The following is an 18,749-nucleotide window of genomic DNA, read 5'->3' as shown; positions in this document are numbered from 1 at the left end:
TCTTGTCCCTGTAACCAGGGCTCTACTGATAGGTTGATGAGTTAATGTCTTTCGCCCTCACTGGTCGGGAAGCTCATGAGAGCAGGGGTCTGTGTATATGGTGCATGTAGCTGACGCTCAGCTAATACGGTGCTCTCTTGGGTACGGAGGGTGGCGACAGTTTCTCGGTTCTGTAATCAAGAATGCGTGGGGCAATAAACTGTTGTTTGTTCTTATGAAACTGGGTTCTTTGAATAGACGTTTTGGAAGGTTTTTGGAAACTCCAATCCAAAGGACTGTGGAAAGCACATTTGGACATGATTGTCACATAGAAAAGAAACTGTGAAAAGAGCCTGGACCAGGCTGGGCTGGACACACATAATATATATACAATATTCTGGACTGGACTGATCTTGGGCCATTCTGTATTTCTGTAATTGTCCTGCTGTTCACAAGAGCAAGAGGGTACATTCCTCCAAAGGAAAGTTCTCACTGCCAGTCATCCAGGGAGGAAGTCTGTCTTGGGGCCGAAATGGAAGACTCAGGATGAGGGCCTTTGGGATGACAGGGAAGTTTGTTCTCTCCCTCTTGTCTCTCCTTCTCTTTCTATATTTTGGCTTTAAGAAAGTTGAGTCGTCCCTATGAGGGAAGATATGCTCCAAGCAACCCTCCAGGTGAAGTTGGGTTGAGCCCGGCCATGTGGAGCAAGCTGGGGCTGGAAAAGTAGGTGGCCCTGTGAGATTATCTGGGTACCAGCCTGCGGTCTGTGTGTGGGCTCTGAGAAAAACCACATTAATCATGGTAGTGAGGATTTCTCATGTTTTACTCTTCTTCCCTGGTCCCCAAATTTTGTCAGCTCTGCTAGAAGCTGTGCCTGGTTTGTGTTAAGTATGATGCATTGAGTAAAGGGCCCAGCCATGCTTGGGGCTGAGTGGTTAAGAGGAGGCCAGGGTGGTGGGCTCAGTGGTGGCAGCCAGCTACAGAGGAGGGCCACTTCACAGAGGGTGTGGGGACCTACTGAAGAAGCTGGAAAGGAAGAACAGAAAGGCAAGCTCTGGGGCTGGTGTAACCCCACCCTGAGGGGCTCTCCAAAATAGCTCGGGACACTCTGCAGGGGCTGACTTCCGTGTAAGCAAGTAAGGTTCAAAGTAAATTGTAATTTGAGTATTTAATGGAGATAAGACAGTTTATTATTGTTGGCTGGGGAAGCCTGAATATTGCCATTCTGTTAGATGTTGGAGTAGTAAAAATAGATAATAGCAATAATCTAGTGTGTCAACATTTTAATGGAACTTTTAACAAAGCATTTTTACATATGCCCATCTCTAGTTGATCCTCAAATAATCCTATACGATATGTAGAGAGGTATTAGATTAATTATTCTTATTAATTACCAGGATAAACCACATAAATCTCCATATTTATAGATCAAATGTCAACAATTTATATGGTTATTGGCCTAATATTATTATAAAAATATAACTATAATTATAAATAACAACAATAGGTACTTTAAAAAAACAAACAAACATTATGTGCCTGGCATATTGCTAACCTCTTAGCAAATTTATCTCCTGCAGCTGTCACAAGAACTTGATGAGGTGGGTACCATAGTGGATAAAGCAGTGATCCTCTTGGGTCCTCCATCAGGGCCCATCTTCCCAGCTGGGAATATAGGCTATTGATGTCTTACAGTTCCTTCCCTCCCTGGAAATTGTCCTCCGCCACAAGTTGCTGCCTCCACCAAGACAAGGCCCAGTCCCTGAGGGTAGTCTGTAGTCAGTGACTGGCCAATGTGGGAATGTAAAGGCCTGGCCTCCTTGCCTCAATTTGGGACCGTCTGAAGGGCCATCCCTGCCCAGAGCTCCCTGTAGTATCACCTGAGGTCTCAGTTATAACCACCCTGGGGATCCGCTTCTCCCTCTTTCCAGTCCTGTCCTCTCACTTCTTGGGTGTATCTCCCGAGAGCATTGCCTGATAAACCTTCTGCAGACAATTCTCCGTCTCAGAGTCTGCTTACAGGGAACCCAAACCAAGACATTTGGTGCCAGAAGTGGTCCTGGGAAGCAGTGGGCTTTGGGGAGGGGTCCTTTGCCCGCCAACTATCAGTGAAAACCTCATCACTGGTACAGAAGGAAGGTTAGTCCTTCGCATGTTAGTAACTTCGTGATTGTTAAAGCTCACTCCTGGTGAACCGGGGTGGGATATAGGTGGAAGGAGTACACTGGCTTGTGCTGTGTCTCTGGCATTTGAGGAAAGGAGTGAGTCTAAGGACTGTGGAAGTCAATGACTATGGCTGAGAACAGTGATTTGCTAAGGAGCGGTAATGACCGTCTCAAAGTGAAAAATAACCAAGGCAAAAGGCAAAAGCCAGAGGGCTTCCTGGGCATTAAATCCTCCCTGCAGAGGGAGGACTGGGCTTAGGACTTAATGGTAAGAGTAGCAGAGCTCCCGGCCGGCCCGGTGGCTCAGGCGGTTAGAGCTCCGTGCTCCTAAAGGCTGCCGGTTCGATTCCCACATGGGCCATTGGGCTCTCAACCACAAGGTTGCCAGTTCAATTTCTCGACTCCCACAAGGGATGGTGGGCTCTGCCCCCTGCAACTAGCAACGGCAACTGGACCTGGAACTGAGCTGCGCCCTCCACAACTAAGACTGAAAGGACAACTTGAAGCTGAACGGGGCCCCCTCCACAACTAAGATTGAAAGGACAACAACTTGACTTGGAAAAAAGGCCTGGAAGTACACACTGTTCCCCAATAAAGTCCTGTCCCCTTCCCCAATAAAACAAACAAACAAACAAACATTATGTGCCTGGCATATTGCTAACCTCTTAGCAAATTTATCTCCTGCAGCTGTCACAAGAACTTGATGAGGTGGGTACCATAGTGGATAGATAAAGCAGTGATCCTCTTGGGTCCTCCATCAGGGCCCATCTTCCCAGCTGGGAATATAGGCTATTGATGTCTTACAGTTCCTTCCCTCCCTGGAAATTGTCCTCCGCCACAAGTTGCTGCCTCCACCAAGACAAGGCCCAGTCCCTGAGGGTAGTCTGTATCCAGTGACTGGCCAATGTGGGAATGTAAAGGCCTGGCCTCCTTGCCTCAATTTGGGACCCTCTGAAGGGCCATCCCTGCCCAGAGCTCCCTGTAGTATCACCTGAGGTCTCAGTTATAACCACCCTGGGGATCCGCTTCTCCCTCTTTCCAGTCCTGTCCTCTCACTTCTTGGGTGTATCTCCCGAGAGCATTGCCTGATAAACCTTCTGCAGACAATTCTCCGTCTCAGAGTCTGCTTACAGGGAACCCAAACCAAGACATTTGGTGCCAGAAGTGGTCCTGGGAAGCAGTGGGCTTTGGGGAGGGGTCCTTTGCCCACCAGCTATCAGTGAAAACCTCATCACTGGTACAGAAGGAAGGTTAGTCCTTCGCATGTTAGTAACTTCGTGATTGTTAAAGCTCACTCCTGGTGAACCGGGGTGGGATATAGGTGGAAGGAGTACACTGGCTTGTGCTGTGTCTCTGGCATTTGAGGAAAGGAGTGAGTCTAAGGACTGTGGAAGTCAATGACTGTGGCTGAGAACAGTGATTTGCTAAGGAGCGGTAATGACCGTCTCAAAGTGAAAAATAACCAAGGCAAAAGGCAAAAGCCAGAGGGCTTCCTGGGCATTAAATCCTCCCTGCAGAGGGAGGACTGGGCTTAGGACTTAATGGTAAGAGTAGCAGAGCTGCCGGCCGGCCTGGTGGCTCAAGCGGTTAGAGCTCCGTGCTCCTAACTCCGAAGGCTGCTGGTTCGATTCCCACATGGGCCAGTGGGCTCTCAACCACAAGGTTGCCGGTTCGATTCCTTGAGTCCCGCAAGGGATGGTGGGCTGTGCCCCCTGCAACTAGCAACGGCAACTGGACCTGGAGCTGAGCTGCACCTTCCACAACTAAGACTGAAAGGACAACTTGAAGCTGAACGGCACCCTCCACAACTAAGATTGAAAGGACAACAACTTGACTTGGAAAAAAGGCCTGGAAGTACACACTGTTCCCCAATAAAGTCCTGTCCCCTTCCCCAATAAAAACAAACAAACAGACAAACATTTAAAAATATATATTAAAAAAAAAGAGTAGCAGAGCCCCAGAGCAGGTGGAACTCTTAGTCCTGACAAGACTTGTAGGCCAAAGTCAGAGCCCTACTAAGAAAGGGGTGAGACCACTTGAGTGGGGTGGGGGTATATGAGTAAATGCAGTTGAGAACCTTGAACTCTCTGATTCTTCCGAACCCACTGGGGCTGTAGAAGTGACCCACTTCTTGTTGACAAATAGTGATCCCCTTTGTTGGAAGATCACATATGGTTTCAAGTGAGGCAGGTGCCCTACAAGATACTGCTTGTCTCCCTCAGAAAATGCCTCCACCTCCTTTCTGACTAGCTGATGGACAATAAGCATCAAATCCTAACTGCTGGGCCTGCTAACGGAGGAGAGGGACTACACACTGAAGGGGCTACAGGATCTGGCTAACACGTTCAGGCAGAACTGAATCCCGAGAGGGTCACATTAAGAGAAGAGTAGGGTAAAGTTGGATAAGAGCAGGTATTGATATGGATGTACTCTCCCAATGATACAGGATTTAACACCTGGACAAGGAACCTGGGAGGTGGTACTAACATACTTTAAAGATGGATTTTAGAAGCGTGGGAAAAGCAATGATCCACACGAAGTGTGGTAGAAATGTCAGAACTGCTGTGGCAACAGTGGAGGAAGAGATCAAAAGGCTCAGAGACAGGGGCATGCTAGAGTGTTTGAGTACATGTTTGAAAAGAGAAACAACAGGCCAAAATGGAGTCACTTTCGCTAAGCCACATCACCAAACCAAAACTTAATACCTAACCTAATTATAGTTTTAGCCTCTTTGAGGAGTGCAATTTTAAAGCAATCAATCTGGAATTTCCTGATGAAGAGTGAGGTGATCTGTCTGATAAGCCCCCCTGCCTTCCTCTAAGGGAAAGTGACCTTACCTAAAATAATCCACTTTTTAACTTCTTAGTCCTGCCCTCTTTCTGCCTATAAAAAAGCTTCCCTCAGAGTGTTCTTAGAATTGCTAAATGGGATGCTGTCTGATTCATGAATTGCTTAATAAAGCCAATTAGTTCTACAAATTTAACCTGTTGAATTTTGTTCTTTAACATACACAAGGCCAGAAGACACACCAGCCAACCCTGTTCTTGGGGAGGCCCTGGAGAACACTCTGTTTCTTAAAGCAACAGGAATGAGCCGGTGGTGGTGGTGGTGCGAGCACCAGCTTTACTGACAATAGGTGATGCTATTACAGAACTGGGTTCCTGACACCCACAGGGATTATAGAATTGCAAAATAATAGAAATCAGGCGGTGATGCTTAACCTTTAGGACCCAGATGGGCACAATTATTGCAATGAACAGCAAAATTAGAGTGGCATTCATGTTAATGAATGTGTCAATGACATCGTGTTAATGAGACTAAATGGGCAAGAAGTGGCAAGTATGATGTATTCATTCTAGAGGGTGAGAAATAAGTACTACCCAGGTTATGGCCCAGAAACATGGGTGAAGCGTATAGAAGTCCAGTGGCCCAGAGACATCCCCTCCAAATGATGGGACATTGTCAGCACATTTGAGTCTGAGTTTGCATGAAAATGTCCCCCACAGCTGCAGCTGATATCATAGGTAGGTTGGGGGTGGATGAGACACCTGGACACTAGAGGTGTCTACTATATCCCATTTTACAAACGGGGCAACTATGTCTCAGGGAGGTTAAATAAATTGCCAAAACACAGAACTGGCAAGTAGTGGATCTAGGATTAGAATCTAGACCTGTCTGACTGCAAAGCCCATATTCTTTAATACCTGGGTTGTATAGCTAAGGAGCTTGGGAGCAGAGATTAAGTGGACTCCTGTTGCATATCGGGTTCCCTGGGAAGCAGGCTGAGACCAATTGCTGTGCAGGAAGTTTATTGGGAAGTGTTCTCAGGATCAGCACGGGGAGAGTAAGAAAGCAGGACTTGGCAGAGGTGATGCCTCACCACGAAGGCCTCAGACAATCCCATCGGTTGCTGTGGACTCGGTGGCTCTGCAGAGTTGCCCCTTGCTGGCACGAAGGGGCTGAGCCTTTATAGTCTTACATGGAGGCAGTCTTTGGGCTGCCCCAAGAAGAGGAGGTCATGTTGAAAGGGGTGGTCCTTTCCAGGCTGAGGACAAGTCCCCCAGGGAACTCAGCTGAGAGCCATCAGCCTTCAACACTTGTAGCTGCTGGGGTAACAACGCCTTTGGCCCTGGAGGGGGCCCTGGAGTGACACACCACAGCACCCGCTATATTCTCCAGGTCCCCACAGCTAGTGGCTGAGCGGGAACACAAATGGAGGTCCTCTGATTCCAGACCTAACAAGGTTGGCCCTGTTTTTCCAGCTCTGTAACCTGCTCCCCTAGCTCATGATGCATGACCAAGACCATGGGCTCCAGCTGGGGACCTTGATTGGAAAGACGAATAATGCACTCCAACTTGATCAGAGGGGGTCGGTGTTGCGAAATAGGAATCGTATGGACATCTGAGGAGAGACAAGAAATTTAATTCATTTAAAAATACTTATGGAGTGCATACCATATTCCAAGCTCTGCTATAGGTGCTGCGGAAACCAGAAAAAGGCAGTACAGCTCCTGCCCCATAGTTTCCTTTCTATGGAAGAGGACGCGGGAGAAGCCCTGGTCTTCCAGAGCACCAAGCAGAGGGTCCTTCGTGAGAGAAGGAGGAGCAACGTGTCTCATTTTCCCGTAAGATGCCTACAGGAAAATAACACTCAGTTGATTTCTCATCTGATTATCTGCTACATGTAAGTTAATGAGTAAGGAAAGGTTGGTAAGAATTGTTACCTCTGGGAAGGAGTAAGATGGATGGAATGGGGGAGTAAAACGGAACTTTAATTTTCTTTCTTTCTCTCTCTCCCTCCCTCACCTCTCTCTCTCCTTTCTTTTCATCACTTCTGTGGGGACAGAGCCTGAAAACTGGACACCAGTTTCCAGGCTCTCGGCCTCATGTGGAAAGGTGCTGGCTTGGGTAGTAGATGGCCATCAGCTGTGACTAGTTGGCCATCAGCTGTTACTGGTTAGCCATTAGCCACTGATAGAACTGCCGTGGCTAAGCCAGCAAGCAGGGATTGCAGCTAGCAAGTGGGGTCGGTTGACAGAGAAGCGGACGGCAGATTGTGGATCGTGTGGCTCCTGCTTCGTGTCTCCAACCCAGCCGCCAGCGAGAATATAGCGGTATGACTCCCCTATCTATGGCTCCGTGGGTGTTCCTTTTTGGCCTTACCATATCCTGCGGTCTAGTGCGGGGAGCAGGACCTGAGACCCCACTTGACACCCCGCATGACAACTTCCTTATTTGCGAGCTGTGCCCAGGGTATATCTGCTGTGTCTATTGGCATATGTCTGTGTGGGGACCAAGTCCCAGAGAGCAGTTTCCAGGCTCTCGGTCTCATGTGGAAAGGTGCTGGCTTGGTTATTAGATGGCCATCAGCTGTGGTCAGATGGCCATCAGCTGTTACCAGTTAGTCATTAGCCACTAATATAACTGCCATGGCTATGCTAGGGGGTGGGTTGGTTGGCAGAGAAGTGTGGATTGCAGCTACCAAGGGTGGTGGGTTGGTTGGTATGAACTCCCCTATCAATGGCTCCGTTGGTGTTCCTTTTTGGCCTCACCGTGTTCTGTGTCCACCCACTGGGAGCAGGAGCTGAGTCCCTGCGTGACAGTCTGAAACAACCCCTACTTTCTCTCCAGCTCTGGTTTCAGGTCTTGAACAGCAGTTGGAACTTCTCTGCCCTGTGTCCTCTGTTCCTTTACTCTGGGGACTCCTCCTGCTGTTAGCTGAGAAGGGGAAAGCATGTAGTTGGAGATTCCATAAAATGGGGCACATGTTTGTGGTGCTTGGGCGAAGGAAAAGGAGTCATTGTACAGACTAGTTTTTACTCTATACAGTTCTGCCCTCCTTGGATGTTTTATAACACATGTGATTTGTGTATTACATGTCTAGCTCTTGCTATTGTGAGGTGTTTTGTTGTTTTGCTTTGTGTGGTCGGGTAAGACAAAGGTCATACCTGAGGCGATTATTGATAAAATACAAGTATTTCCCCGACCGACCAAGGTCTCCTAACTGCAGACGTATTTGGGTCTGCTGGGGTATTGGCGGGCGTTTGTACCCCATTTAGCACAAGTGCCAAGGCCCTTGTATAACATGATAAAAAAGGGGCCTCATGGGATTGGACAGAGGCTATAGAGCAAACCTTTGTTGCCACAAAACAGGCAGTGCAGCAGGCACAGGCTCTACAAATAGTAGACCCTGGTCGCCCATTTGAACTTGATGTTCACGTAACACAAGAGGGGTATGGTAGGGTCCTCAGGCAACGGCAGAAACGTCTCTGGTCGCCAGTGGGATTTTGGTCCCAATTGTGGAAAGGAGCAGAAGTTCGCTACTTTCTTATAGAGAAACAGCTGGCTGCTGTGTATGCAGCCCTAGTGGCCACAGAAGCCATCACAGGAACGGCACTGGTGTTGGTTTGAACAACCTATCCCGTCTAGGGGTGGGTCCGTACATGGACCCAGGGACCCAAGACGGGGGTGGCACAGACCACCACCCTCACCAAGTGGGGTGCCTACTTGGAGCAACGTAGCACCCTTAGTTCAAGCCCTTTGAGCACACAGCTACAACAGGTCCGGGGGCCTGTGGAGCTTGTAGCCCAGGCTGAGCCAAGCACTCTGCCTAGAGGGGAGGACTTGGAGCCCTTGCCCTACAGAGAAGGACGGCCCCGAGTACCTGAAGATGCCTGGTATACTGATGGCTCTAGCCGAGGAGCTGCAGCTGTTTGGACGGCTTTTGGTGCGCAGCCCAAAACAGACATCATTTGGTTTGATCCTGGGACGGGCCAGAATAGCCAGTGGGCTGAGCTACGGGCTGTGTGGATGGTAATCAGCCACGAGCCCGGGCCCCTAGTTATTTGTACTGACAGCTGGGTGGTGTTCCAGGGCCTAATGTTGTGGCTCCCTACGTGGAAACTCCAAAACTGGTTGGTAGGACACCATCCACTGTGGGGTGAAGCCATGTGGCAGGACCTCTGGGACCTAGGAGAAAGCAGGTGACCCTCATGCATGTCACAGGTCACTCCCCCTTAGTGTCTCCAGGTAATGATGAAGCAGATGCCCTAGCACGGGTCCAATGGTTAGAACGGGCTCCTGCCACTGATGTGGCCCATTGGCTGCATAGGAAATTGCAGCACGCTGGAAGCCGAACCATGTGGCAGGTGAGCAGACGCTGGGGCCTGCCTTTGAAATGGCAGGAGATAGCAGATGCCTGCTATGACTGTGCCGTCTGTGCCCAGGACAGCCCCCAACGGTGGAGGCTCCCCTGGGAGACACAGCAGATTACATGAGGGAGGGTGCCCCTCACTCGCTGGCAAGTGGATTACATTGGACCCCTGTCTAAGGCCTGCAATGCGAAATACATGTTTACAGCAGTGGACACTGCTACAGGGTTGATGTTTGCTTGGCTGTGTCCGGCTGCGGGTCAGCGGCATACAGCAGTCACTCTTACACGGCTGTGCGCCCTCTGTGGTCGCCCCCAAGTCATTGAAAGTGACAGGTACTCATTTTATGGGGCAAGAAGTGCAGCACTGGGCTTCCAGGATGGACGTACAATGGTGGTTTCATACCCCGTATAACCCACAAGCAAGCCGGCATGAGTGAACACTACAACGGCCTTTTGAAGCAAGGCCTCCGGGTGTCAAAACACCCTCCCATGATGCACGACTGGGCCTCAGTGTCTGTGGAACATCTTGAAAGTTCTGAATGAGAGATCACAGAAGGGAGGGCCCGCACCAGCAGAAGCTCTGCTACATCGAACGGCCTCTCCCATTCAGTTACAGGTTACCACAAGTGAGACTCTATTAAAGCCAGGCTATGGCAGAAATGGGAACATTTTGCTGCCAGCACCCACATGCTTAAAAGCAGGGGAACGACAGCAATGGACTTGGCCCTGGCAGGTCAAAAGCCCCCACTGTCGATGGTTGGGCCTGATAACCCCATGGGGGGCTGCTTTGACCCATGGTTTGCAAGTGATGCCAGGGGTGGTGCCGAGTGGCCACCGCAAGTGACTGTGGTATATGGAGGTCCTGATGCCGGGATGATTTTGTGGGGAACCTGTGTGTTCTCGCTATGGCCTATTACGGGGTCCCCTGTTCTGTTACATGTTGAAACTATGCAAGGGACCCCAAGCACTGCCATAAAGGTCTGGTACCACAAACCAGGAAAGGTGCCAGTGGCAGCGACCCTCCATTCCTAGGACAAAAAGCTGGCATGTGTCCTCCCGGATGGAAGGCATTTGCCATTGTTGGTTCCTAGGACTACTATTTCTAGAAAGTGCCTGTAGGCACTTTCCATAGGTGCCTGTAGGCTAATGTGACACAGGGACCCTCTCGGAAGTTGCTTGTCATGTAGATTGTGAGGGGAGACCCTGGAGGGGTGGAGTGTGGGGACAGAGTCTCAGAGAGCAGTTTCCAGGCTCTTGGCCTCACGTGGAAAGGTGCTGGCTCGGGTAGTAGATGGTCATCAGCTGTGACTAGTTGGCCAACAGCTGTTATTGGTTAGCCATTAGCCACTGATATAGCTGCCGTGGCTGCGTTGGGTGGTTGGTTGGTTGGTTGGTTGGCAGGCAGAAAAGCGGTCGGCGGATTGCGGATCATGTGGATCCTCCTTCCTGTGTGTGTCTCGCCCGGCCGCCAGGGAGACTGGGGTGCAGGAAGACCCCTTGTTGGGGTACAGGTGGATGTTTGCTCCCTGTGTCTCCAACCCAGCTGCCAGTGAGAACATAGTGGTATGACCCCCAACCCATGGCTCCGTGGATGTTCCTTTTTGGCCTCACCATACTCTGTGTCCACCTGCCAAGAGCAGGAGCAGGACTAGAGACCCTGCATGACACTTTACTTGTTTGTATCTCATTTTTTGGCATTGCAGAAAGAAGATTCTGGCTGACAAAGCCATGCCTGGCTCAAGACTTCTCAGAGTAAAGACCTGTAGGCCAGCAGCTGCCTTTGGCCAAACTGTAGAGGTGGTCGGGCAGCATGCAGGAACCCAGGCCTCTGTCTGGGTTCTCACTCGGTGGGCACGTCTCTCTCCTCTCTCATTGAAACCCATTTTCTTGAATGGCTTTGATTCTGATTGTGGATCATCCCGCTGAGGAGAAAGGTCTCTCCAGATGGGCTTTCTTTCTCCTGGGGCCTTTGTACTTGATGCTGAACCTTCTTGCTCAGGGTGAAAGGCTGTGTCCTGAGAAAGGAACACTCAGCAACGACTGATGATACTAGTGATCTGGTGATGGCAGACTCCCTAGAGATGACTTGTTAGTCCCTTGGGGAGAGCCAGGCTGGCTTTGGAGACAAGACGTAGGTAGGCTCTGTCATGGATATCTTTGAATTGCTCCTGCTCAGCCTTTCTGCCCACTTTTCTGGTGATAGCACCACAATTTGTCCTAGTAATTTACTCTTCTTTCATTTGATAGTCTTGGTAGGACTGCCATTCAAGGAACCCCCCCCATCCGTGGGCAGAGATGGGCCATGTCACCTGAGTTAGGCCATCAAATACTCTCTCTGAGGAAGTTGAATCTTGAGTGGATGATACAAAACCAGAAAATGTTTGGGGCCAGTTCATCCTAGTTCTGGTGACTATCCTCTGGTGTCTGCTTCCCAGGTTCCTGGCACTGCCCTGCTGCTTGTTTTTCCAGAGCCTGGGGTTTTAGCTTTTCCTTCAGTTCTCTGTTGCCTCATAGGATCCAATAAAGTGCTTTGTGAGTAAGTTACTCAGAGTCCATTTCTGTTACTTACCACCTAAGACCACTGACTAAAATGGAACACTTGCCACCAAAATCTTTTAAGCCCTATTTTCTCCCCAAACAATGGTTCCGGCTTTTCCCTTCGTGTATGTATGTATGCATGGCTGTTTTATTTATGCTGTGCATGTGGGTGGGCAGTGGTTGAGCAGGCCAGGTTAGGTGTTAGGAGCTAGGAGACGTGGTGGGGTCAGTTAGATTCCTATATCAGTTCCCAAATCACGTTGTCAAATTGGCATTGCACAGCCATGGAAGGGGACATGTGGCACACCCAGTCAGAGCACGCAGCCAAGGCTGAACATACTGCGTCCTTTGGAAGTGCCAATTTGAAGATTTTATAGGGGTGCAGAGGCATGTTTTTTTATTTTATTTAAAATTAAATACATATATATTTTGGCATAGAATATAAGAATCTGCAGGAATTTTTATGAGAACACAAATGTATTCTAAGAAATTTCCTACTGGCAGCAAGCCAATTCCATATGCATATCTAAACCTCTTGGCAGGATACATTCTTCTCTGCAGCTATAAAGGGTTTTTTGGTGGAAATTTAGAGCCCCACCGACCAATGGTGTTGGGAGCTTTGATTGCACTATACAGACTGTTCTAATCCAGGTCCCCCTCCTCTGTCCACCCTCGGATTCCTTTTAGGGTTGGGCTAGAAGTGGGGGCCTCTCAGAGTCCTGTTATCCCTGACAGCTTTTCATAGATTCTACTGCTACGTTATTAAAAATGGGCAAACTTGTTAAAAATCATTCACCTAGGAAAGACAGCCCCTGCTTCCAAGAGTAAATGCAAGAAGCTTAAAATCAGTGTGGCCGGTCTTATGATGGAGAAGAAGTCAGCAAAAACAAAACAAAACAAAACAAAACAACCCAAATATCTCTTCTGTCGTGCCTAAGATTCTAAATATATGGATTCCTACTATCTTCTGGGCACTTCCCACATTTAATCACTGCAACCACAAGGCAAAGATAATATTATTCCCATGGTTTAGGTGAAGATACTGGGGCTCACTGAGGTTGGGGAAGTAACCCAAGGTCACCCAGCTAATTTGACCATTTACCTTAAATATCATTCTTGTTCCATTTCCCCTTCTGAGATTGCACTCACGGCCTGAACAGGGAGTATATTAAGTCTTCAGCGTGAATGGATTTATTGTGTGCTGCCTTCCTCCCAATGGGAGGCCTCTGCTTCCCAGGGGGACCCTGGCCACCTGGGCCTAGGGTGCTGGAGAGAGGCCCAGAAAGGAATACAGGGGCTGAAGACAATTTCTCCCAAGGATCCTGTACTGTAGAGTTTTAAAATGTGGGCTTTGAGGATGAACAGAGCGGGATTGGAGACTCCACGCTCCTCATTGTAAGGGCAAGAGGGACAGGGCAGGGAGGTAGAGGCAGAGAAGCCCACCACGGCCAGCAAGCCACAGGCTCCAGAGGCCACGGTTGGGTTCCAAACCAACTCAGTTCCTAGTGTCTTTACACAGAGGAGCGGCAGCTGCTACACCTCCCACAACATCTGATCAAACAGCCTTCAGAATGTTACCAATTACAGAAAAGCTAATGGCAAAGGGACTGTGCATGGGCCTGGCAGCGGGGCCCTGGAAAAACCTGCTTCTTGGCCACCTGCTCTCATGACCTCATCTTGACCTGAAGTGTCCATGCTGCAGGTGTTTCTGCCTCTTGCCGGACACTGCTGGCCCGGGAGCCCATCACAGGACCAGGACCACAGAACACCTTCCTGGACTCGTGGGCTGGAATCCACAGTAGTCACTTCTCCTTGCCGAGATCCCTGTGTGGCGAGAGTTGTCTCCCACCTCCAGCTTTCCCAGGACATCCTGTGCAGCTAACTGTGCTCAGGCTGACAGGGCAGACATCCCTTGTGGCCAGGCTTTGAACCCTTCTGACCCCCATCTGGGATTGTGGTAACCTCTACACAGAGAAGCCAGAATCGGCTACTTTATTGTTAATTAAAAATTTTTCTTTTGAAACGTCCTTTCCATTGTATGTTTCTTTTAAGGGAAAAAGTTTCACTGTGAACTGTAACACTGACCACTTTTATGCTGTGCACAGAATATTCAGTGCTGGTGAATATGCAGGTCGTGGAGGAAGCACTACAGTTTCTGCTACTGGAGGGCAGGGGCTCTGTCTTAAAGGCGCAGATGCTCTGGTCTGGAAAGTCCCTTGGGAGTGGTCCAGTTCAGTCCAGAGAGGGAAAGGGCTTGTGTCAGAACCCAAGGTGAGTCAGACCGGAGTTGAAATGCCCCACAGGTGGTAAGAATTTACTACAGCATGTTCGCTCCCAGCACAAGGTTATACCCACAGTTCGCTCTCAAAAAATTTGTGATAAATGAATGGATGAAGGAATGACTAGACCAAGCGGGCCCTGGAGGTGGTTCTCTTGCTTCTCAATGAGGTGATCTTACTTTGATCTTGCCTCACCTCTCAAAGTGCCACTTTCACTGGCAATTGAAGCCAAACCAACCGCCCAGGTGGCAGTTAAACCCCTCATGCTGTCACCTGTGACCTCAACAGCTAGGGCTACATTTCGGGGTCCCCATCGCCTAACACAGTAGTCTTTGAAGGGAAAATGCACAGAAGAGTTTGCCCAGTGAATGGATTTGCTGAATAGGTATGTAGATAAGATGTTCTGCCCTCCTGGATCGTTCTTCACTTGGACAGCATGGAGGCGGTTGTCCTTCCTGGGATCTCCTTAAAGCAGACCCTAAGACAAGGGTTTGTTTGGTAATTGCTTATTTGGGAGATGATCCCAGAAACTGAGGCGAGGGAGTGGGGAAAGTGGGACACAAAGGCAGTTAGTTACCCCTTTATTAAGGAGTATTCATTCGCAGGTTATTCCTCTGGGCAACTGGGTCTCAGCCCCACTGGGGACCCTCTGAGGGGCTAGGAAGCTGTTATCCATCAACAGCTGTTCCTCTCTGGGTGAGGTTTACATCTGGGGCTATTGATTTTCTCCTTTCAGCCTCCCATGCTCCTGCCTCTAGAGAAAGTCCTCAGGCAGAGAAGCAGGCTTTTAGGTAGAAAGCCTGTGAATGCGGGAACTGTCCACTACAGCTGTAGGTGACTTCCAGGGTGGGCCCTGGGAATACAGGTGGGACACTGACAGCGTCTGCACTGTCATCCCCACTCTCTCACCACCAGCCCAGGCTGTCGACAGGTGCAGCAAGCCCAGAAGGCTATCTGATGGGCACAGCCTGAGTCGTGACCTTGGCCTCATCCCAGCCTGCCGTCTCCCTAAAAACAGTTCCAGAATGCCCCCATTGAGTTGATGGTCCCAGCTGCTTTAAGGAGCTGGTGGATAATGAAAGTAAAGCATTCCCTCCTCTCATGTTACTGTGAGTCTTCAAGGGGGTGGGGAAGTCAGGCACCAAGTGGGGAGCACATCGAGGAAGTGGAGTGTCCACTGGCCTGAGTGTCAATGTCTGTCACTAACTCACTGGGTGACCCTGAACAAATCACTTAGCCTCTTTAGTCTTTAGATGGCTCATCTAACATTAATATAATTGTGTTAAGTCATCATTGCCGCAATGTACTTTATAGTTTACAAAGCATGTTCACTCATCCGCTGTCTCATCATTTCCTTATAGACTTGAGGCAAGTATTTTTAACCCTGTTTTTGAGTTGAAAATGAGGTCTAGAGAGGGCTAATGGCTTTCTTAAGATCATATAGCTACAAGTGTCAGCATAGGACCTTTACTTTTCTCTTCTGTAGCTAACATGAACACTCCTCCAGGGCCAGGCTTTTGTGAATTGTGATGAAGAAAATGGAGACAAGATGACGGGTTGAGTGATATGGTAACAATTGATGGGGAATGAGCCATTACTTTTAAAAACATTTTTTGGACCTTAGCGGAAACATTCATTCATTTATTAATGCATCTGTACATAAAACAAAATTCTGTGAGGCATCAAATATATTCTAGGCATGATGAAAGTGGTGGGGGATAAACAAAAGAATCAGTTATGACGCTTGCCCTTGAAAAATTGCCAGTATGTAGGAAGACACACACTGAGACACAACTGTAGAAGAAAGTAACTTATTTATTCCTTTAATTTGTGAAAGTTTTTCAGTTTTCCAATAACCCTTATGGGAAAAACAAATACCCATAAGAAGACCTCGTCTATGGTAATCAAAACAGCATGGAACTGGCACAAAAATATAGATCAATGGAACAGAATAGAGAGCCCGGAAAGAAACCCATGCTTATATGGTCGATTAATCTATGATAAAGGAGGCAAGAATATACAATGAAGTAAAGACAATTTCTTCAATATGTGATATTAGGAAAACTGGATGGATAAATGCAAAACAAAAACAAAAAAAAGGAAGAAGAAATAAAACAGACCACTTTCTTATACCATACACAAAAATGAATTAAAAATAAATTGAAAACATAAATATAAGACCTAAAACCATAAAACTCCTATAAGAAAACAGGCATTAAACTGTTTGACATCGGTTTTAGCAATATTTTTTTGGGTATGTCTCCTAGGGCAAAGGGGACAAAAGCAAAAATAAACACGGAACTATGTCAAACTAAAAAGTTTTGTACCATGAAAGAAACTATCGACAAAATAAAAAAGCAGCCTACTGAATGGGAGAAGATATTTGCAAGTAATATATCCAATAAGGGGTTAATATCCATAATATACAAATAATTCATACAATTCAACATCAAAAACCCAAACAATCCTTCTTAAACCAAAGTCAGTTAAAAAAATAAAAAATCCAATTTAAAAAAGGGCAGAAGACCTGAATAGACATTTCACCAAAGAAGTAATATGGGTGGCCAATAGACATATGAAAAGATGCTCAGTATCACTAATCATCAGGGAAATGCAAATTGAAACCACCTGTGGCTCAGGTGGTTAGAGCTCCGTGCTCCTAACTCCAAAGGCTGCAGGTTCGATTCCCACATGGGCCAGTGGGCTCTCAAACACAAGGTTGCCAGTTTGATTCCTCGACTCCCGCAAGGGATGGTGGGCTGTGCCCCCTGCAACTAGCAACGGCAACTGGACCTGGAGCTGAGCTGTGCCCTCCACAACTAAGATTGAAAGGACAACAACTTGAAGCTGAACAGCACCCTCCACAACTAAGATTGAAAGGACAACAACTTGACTTGGAAAAGGGTCCTGGAAGTACACACTCTTCCCCAATAAAGTCCTCTTCCCCTTCCCCAATAAAATCTTTAAGAAAAAAAAACGTACAATGAGATATCACCACACACCCGAAGGGGTTCAGAACAGGCCTCCCCAAGGTGTGTTACTTTGGCATGTGGGTTATTTTGAGCTGAAAGCAATTGAAACCCTGCAGGCCCAAGAGAAACTTTTACCTCAACCTGAAAGAATTTAAATTGGGGCTTTGTCTATAATAAGAGTTATTACAGAGATAACTTCTTATGACATATCTACATGGCAGGGCAAACGTCTAATTATTGAACATCTGCTCTTCTTACTGTCCTGCAATGACCTCCCTCCCCTCTAAAGCCCCAGGTGCCTTACTTCATTCTTAGCTCAGAATGCTATACGTACCTCATTTTAACTTTGTGTATATGAACCTATCATGTATGTGGGGCGTCTGACTCTCTCACGGATGTGGGGTTCCCATATGTACATATGTAATTACATTTTGTTATTTTTCTTTTGTTACTCTGTCTCATGTTGATTTAATTATTAGACCAGCTGGAAGAACCTATAAAGGTAGAGGAAAGTCTCTTCCTCCTCCACACACAGGTCAGAATGGATATTATCAAAAATAACAACAAAAAATAAGTGTTGGTGAGGATTTGGAGAAAAAGGAACCCTCAGGCACTCTTGGTAGGATTGTAAACTGGTGCAGCCACTATAGAAATGCCTCAAAAAAATTAAAAATAAAACTACCATGTATGCAGCAACCCCACTTTCTGAATATTTATCTGAAGAAATCAAAAAACACTAATTTGAAAACATATATGCACCCTATGTTCACTGCAGTATTATTGACAATAGCCAAGATATGGGATCAACCTAGGTGTCCTTTGATAGATGAATGGATAAAGAAGATGTAGTACGTATATACAATGAAATATTACTCAGCCATGAAAAAGAAAAAAAGAACTCTTGCCATTTGAGACAACATGGATGGACCTAGAAGGTATTATGCTAAGTGAAATAAGTCAGATAAAGACAAATACCATATTTTTCATTCATACATGGAATCTAAAAAAACAAAACAAATGAACAAACAATACAGAAACATGCTCATAGGTATAGAGAACAAACTGATGGTTGACAGAGAGGAGGGGGGTGGGGGATGGGTGAAAAGGTGAAAGGGAATAAGTCCATCCTGCCAGTTATGGAGTAAGTCATGGGGATATAATGTACAGCACAGGGAATATAGTCAATAATAACGATGTACGGGGACAGACAGTTACTAGACTTACCTTGGTGATCATTTCATAAGGTATATAAATGTCTAATTACTATATTGTACACCTGAAACTAATGTAATATTGTATGTCAACTCTAATGCAAAAATAAATTTTAAAAAGGAGGATGTTTGAGATGAGGGTAGGAGTTTGAGCACAAACTTGAACAACTCACAAGTTGTGTTGAGGGTCATGTATGCATGTGTGTGTGTGTGTGTGTGTGTGTGTGCATATGTGTGCAGGGTGTGTGGGGGTATGCCTGAGATCAGAATCCCCCCACCACATTTCCCATCACGTCTCCCCAGTCACAGGAACTTTGTAATTACATCCAGCCTGGGCCTTAACCAAATAGCATTCTACCACCCTCTGCAACCTCTTTGTTTGATCTTCCCCCTGGAGACACAGGTCATGAGGAAGAGAAAGGAGGCAACAAACTGCAGGGAGTGAGTGAGGA

At 47.4% G+C, this 18,749-nt stretch overlaps 1 long non-coding RNA gene across 3 annotated transcripts in view; it reads left to right on the top strand.

The window, feature by feature from the left end:
• LOC109444323 (uncharacterized) overlaps window positions 1-18,749 on the top strand; it is a 90,147-nt gene that overhangs the window by 54,864 nt on the left and 16,534 nt on the right. The window contains exons 9-11 of one of the 3 annotated variants that reach the window (XR_012494690.1): window positions 6,611-6,828; window positions 6,991-7,258; window positions 11,001-12,188. The exons of 1 other annotated variant lie outside the window; for it this stretch is intronic. This is a non-coding gene — a long non-coding RNA (uncharacterized LOC109444323). Of the gene's footprint in view, window positions 1-6,610; window positions 6,829-6,990; window positions 7,259-11,000; window positions 12,189-13,537; window positions 13,828-18,749 lie in introns of those variants that run through there. One more of the 3 variants, XR_012494692.1, reaches the window with a different exon arrangement.

The sequence above is a fragment of the Rhinolophus sinicus genome, linkage group LG03 (genome assembly GCF_036562045.2).
Source record: "Rhinolophus sinicus isolate RSC01 linkage group LG03, ASM3656204v1, whole genome shotgun sequence".
NCBI lineage: Eukaryota > Metazoa > Chordata > Mammalia > Chiroptera > Rhinolophidae > Rhinolophus > Rhinolophus sinicus.
This window is presented reverse-complemented; position numbering and strand designations above follow the sequence as displayed.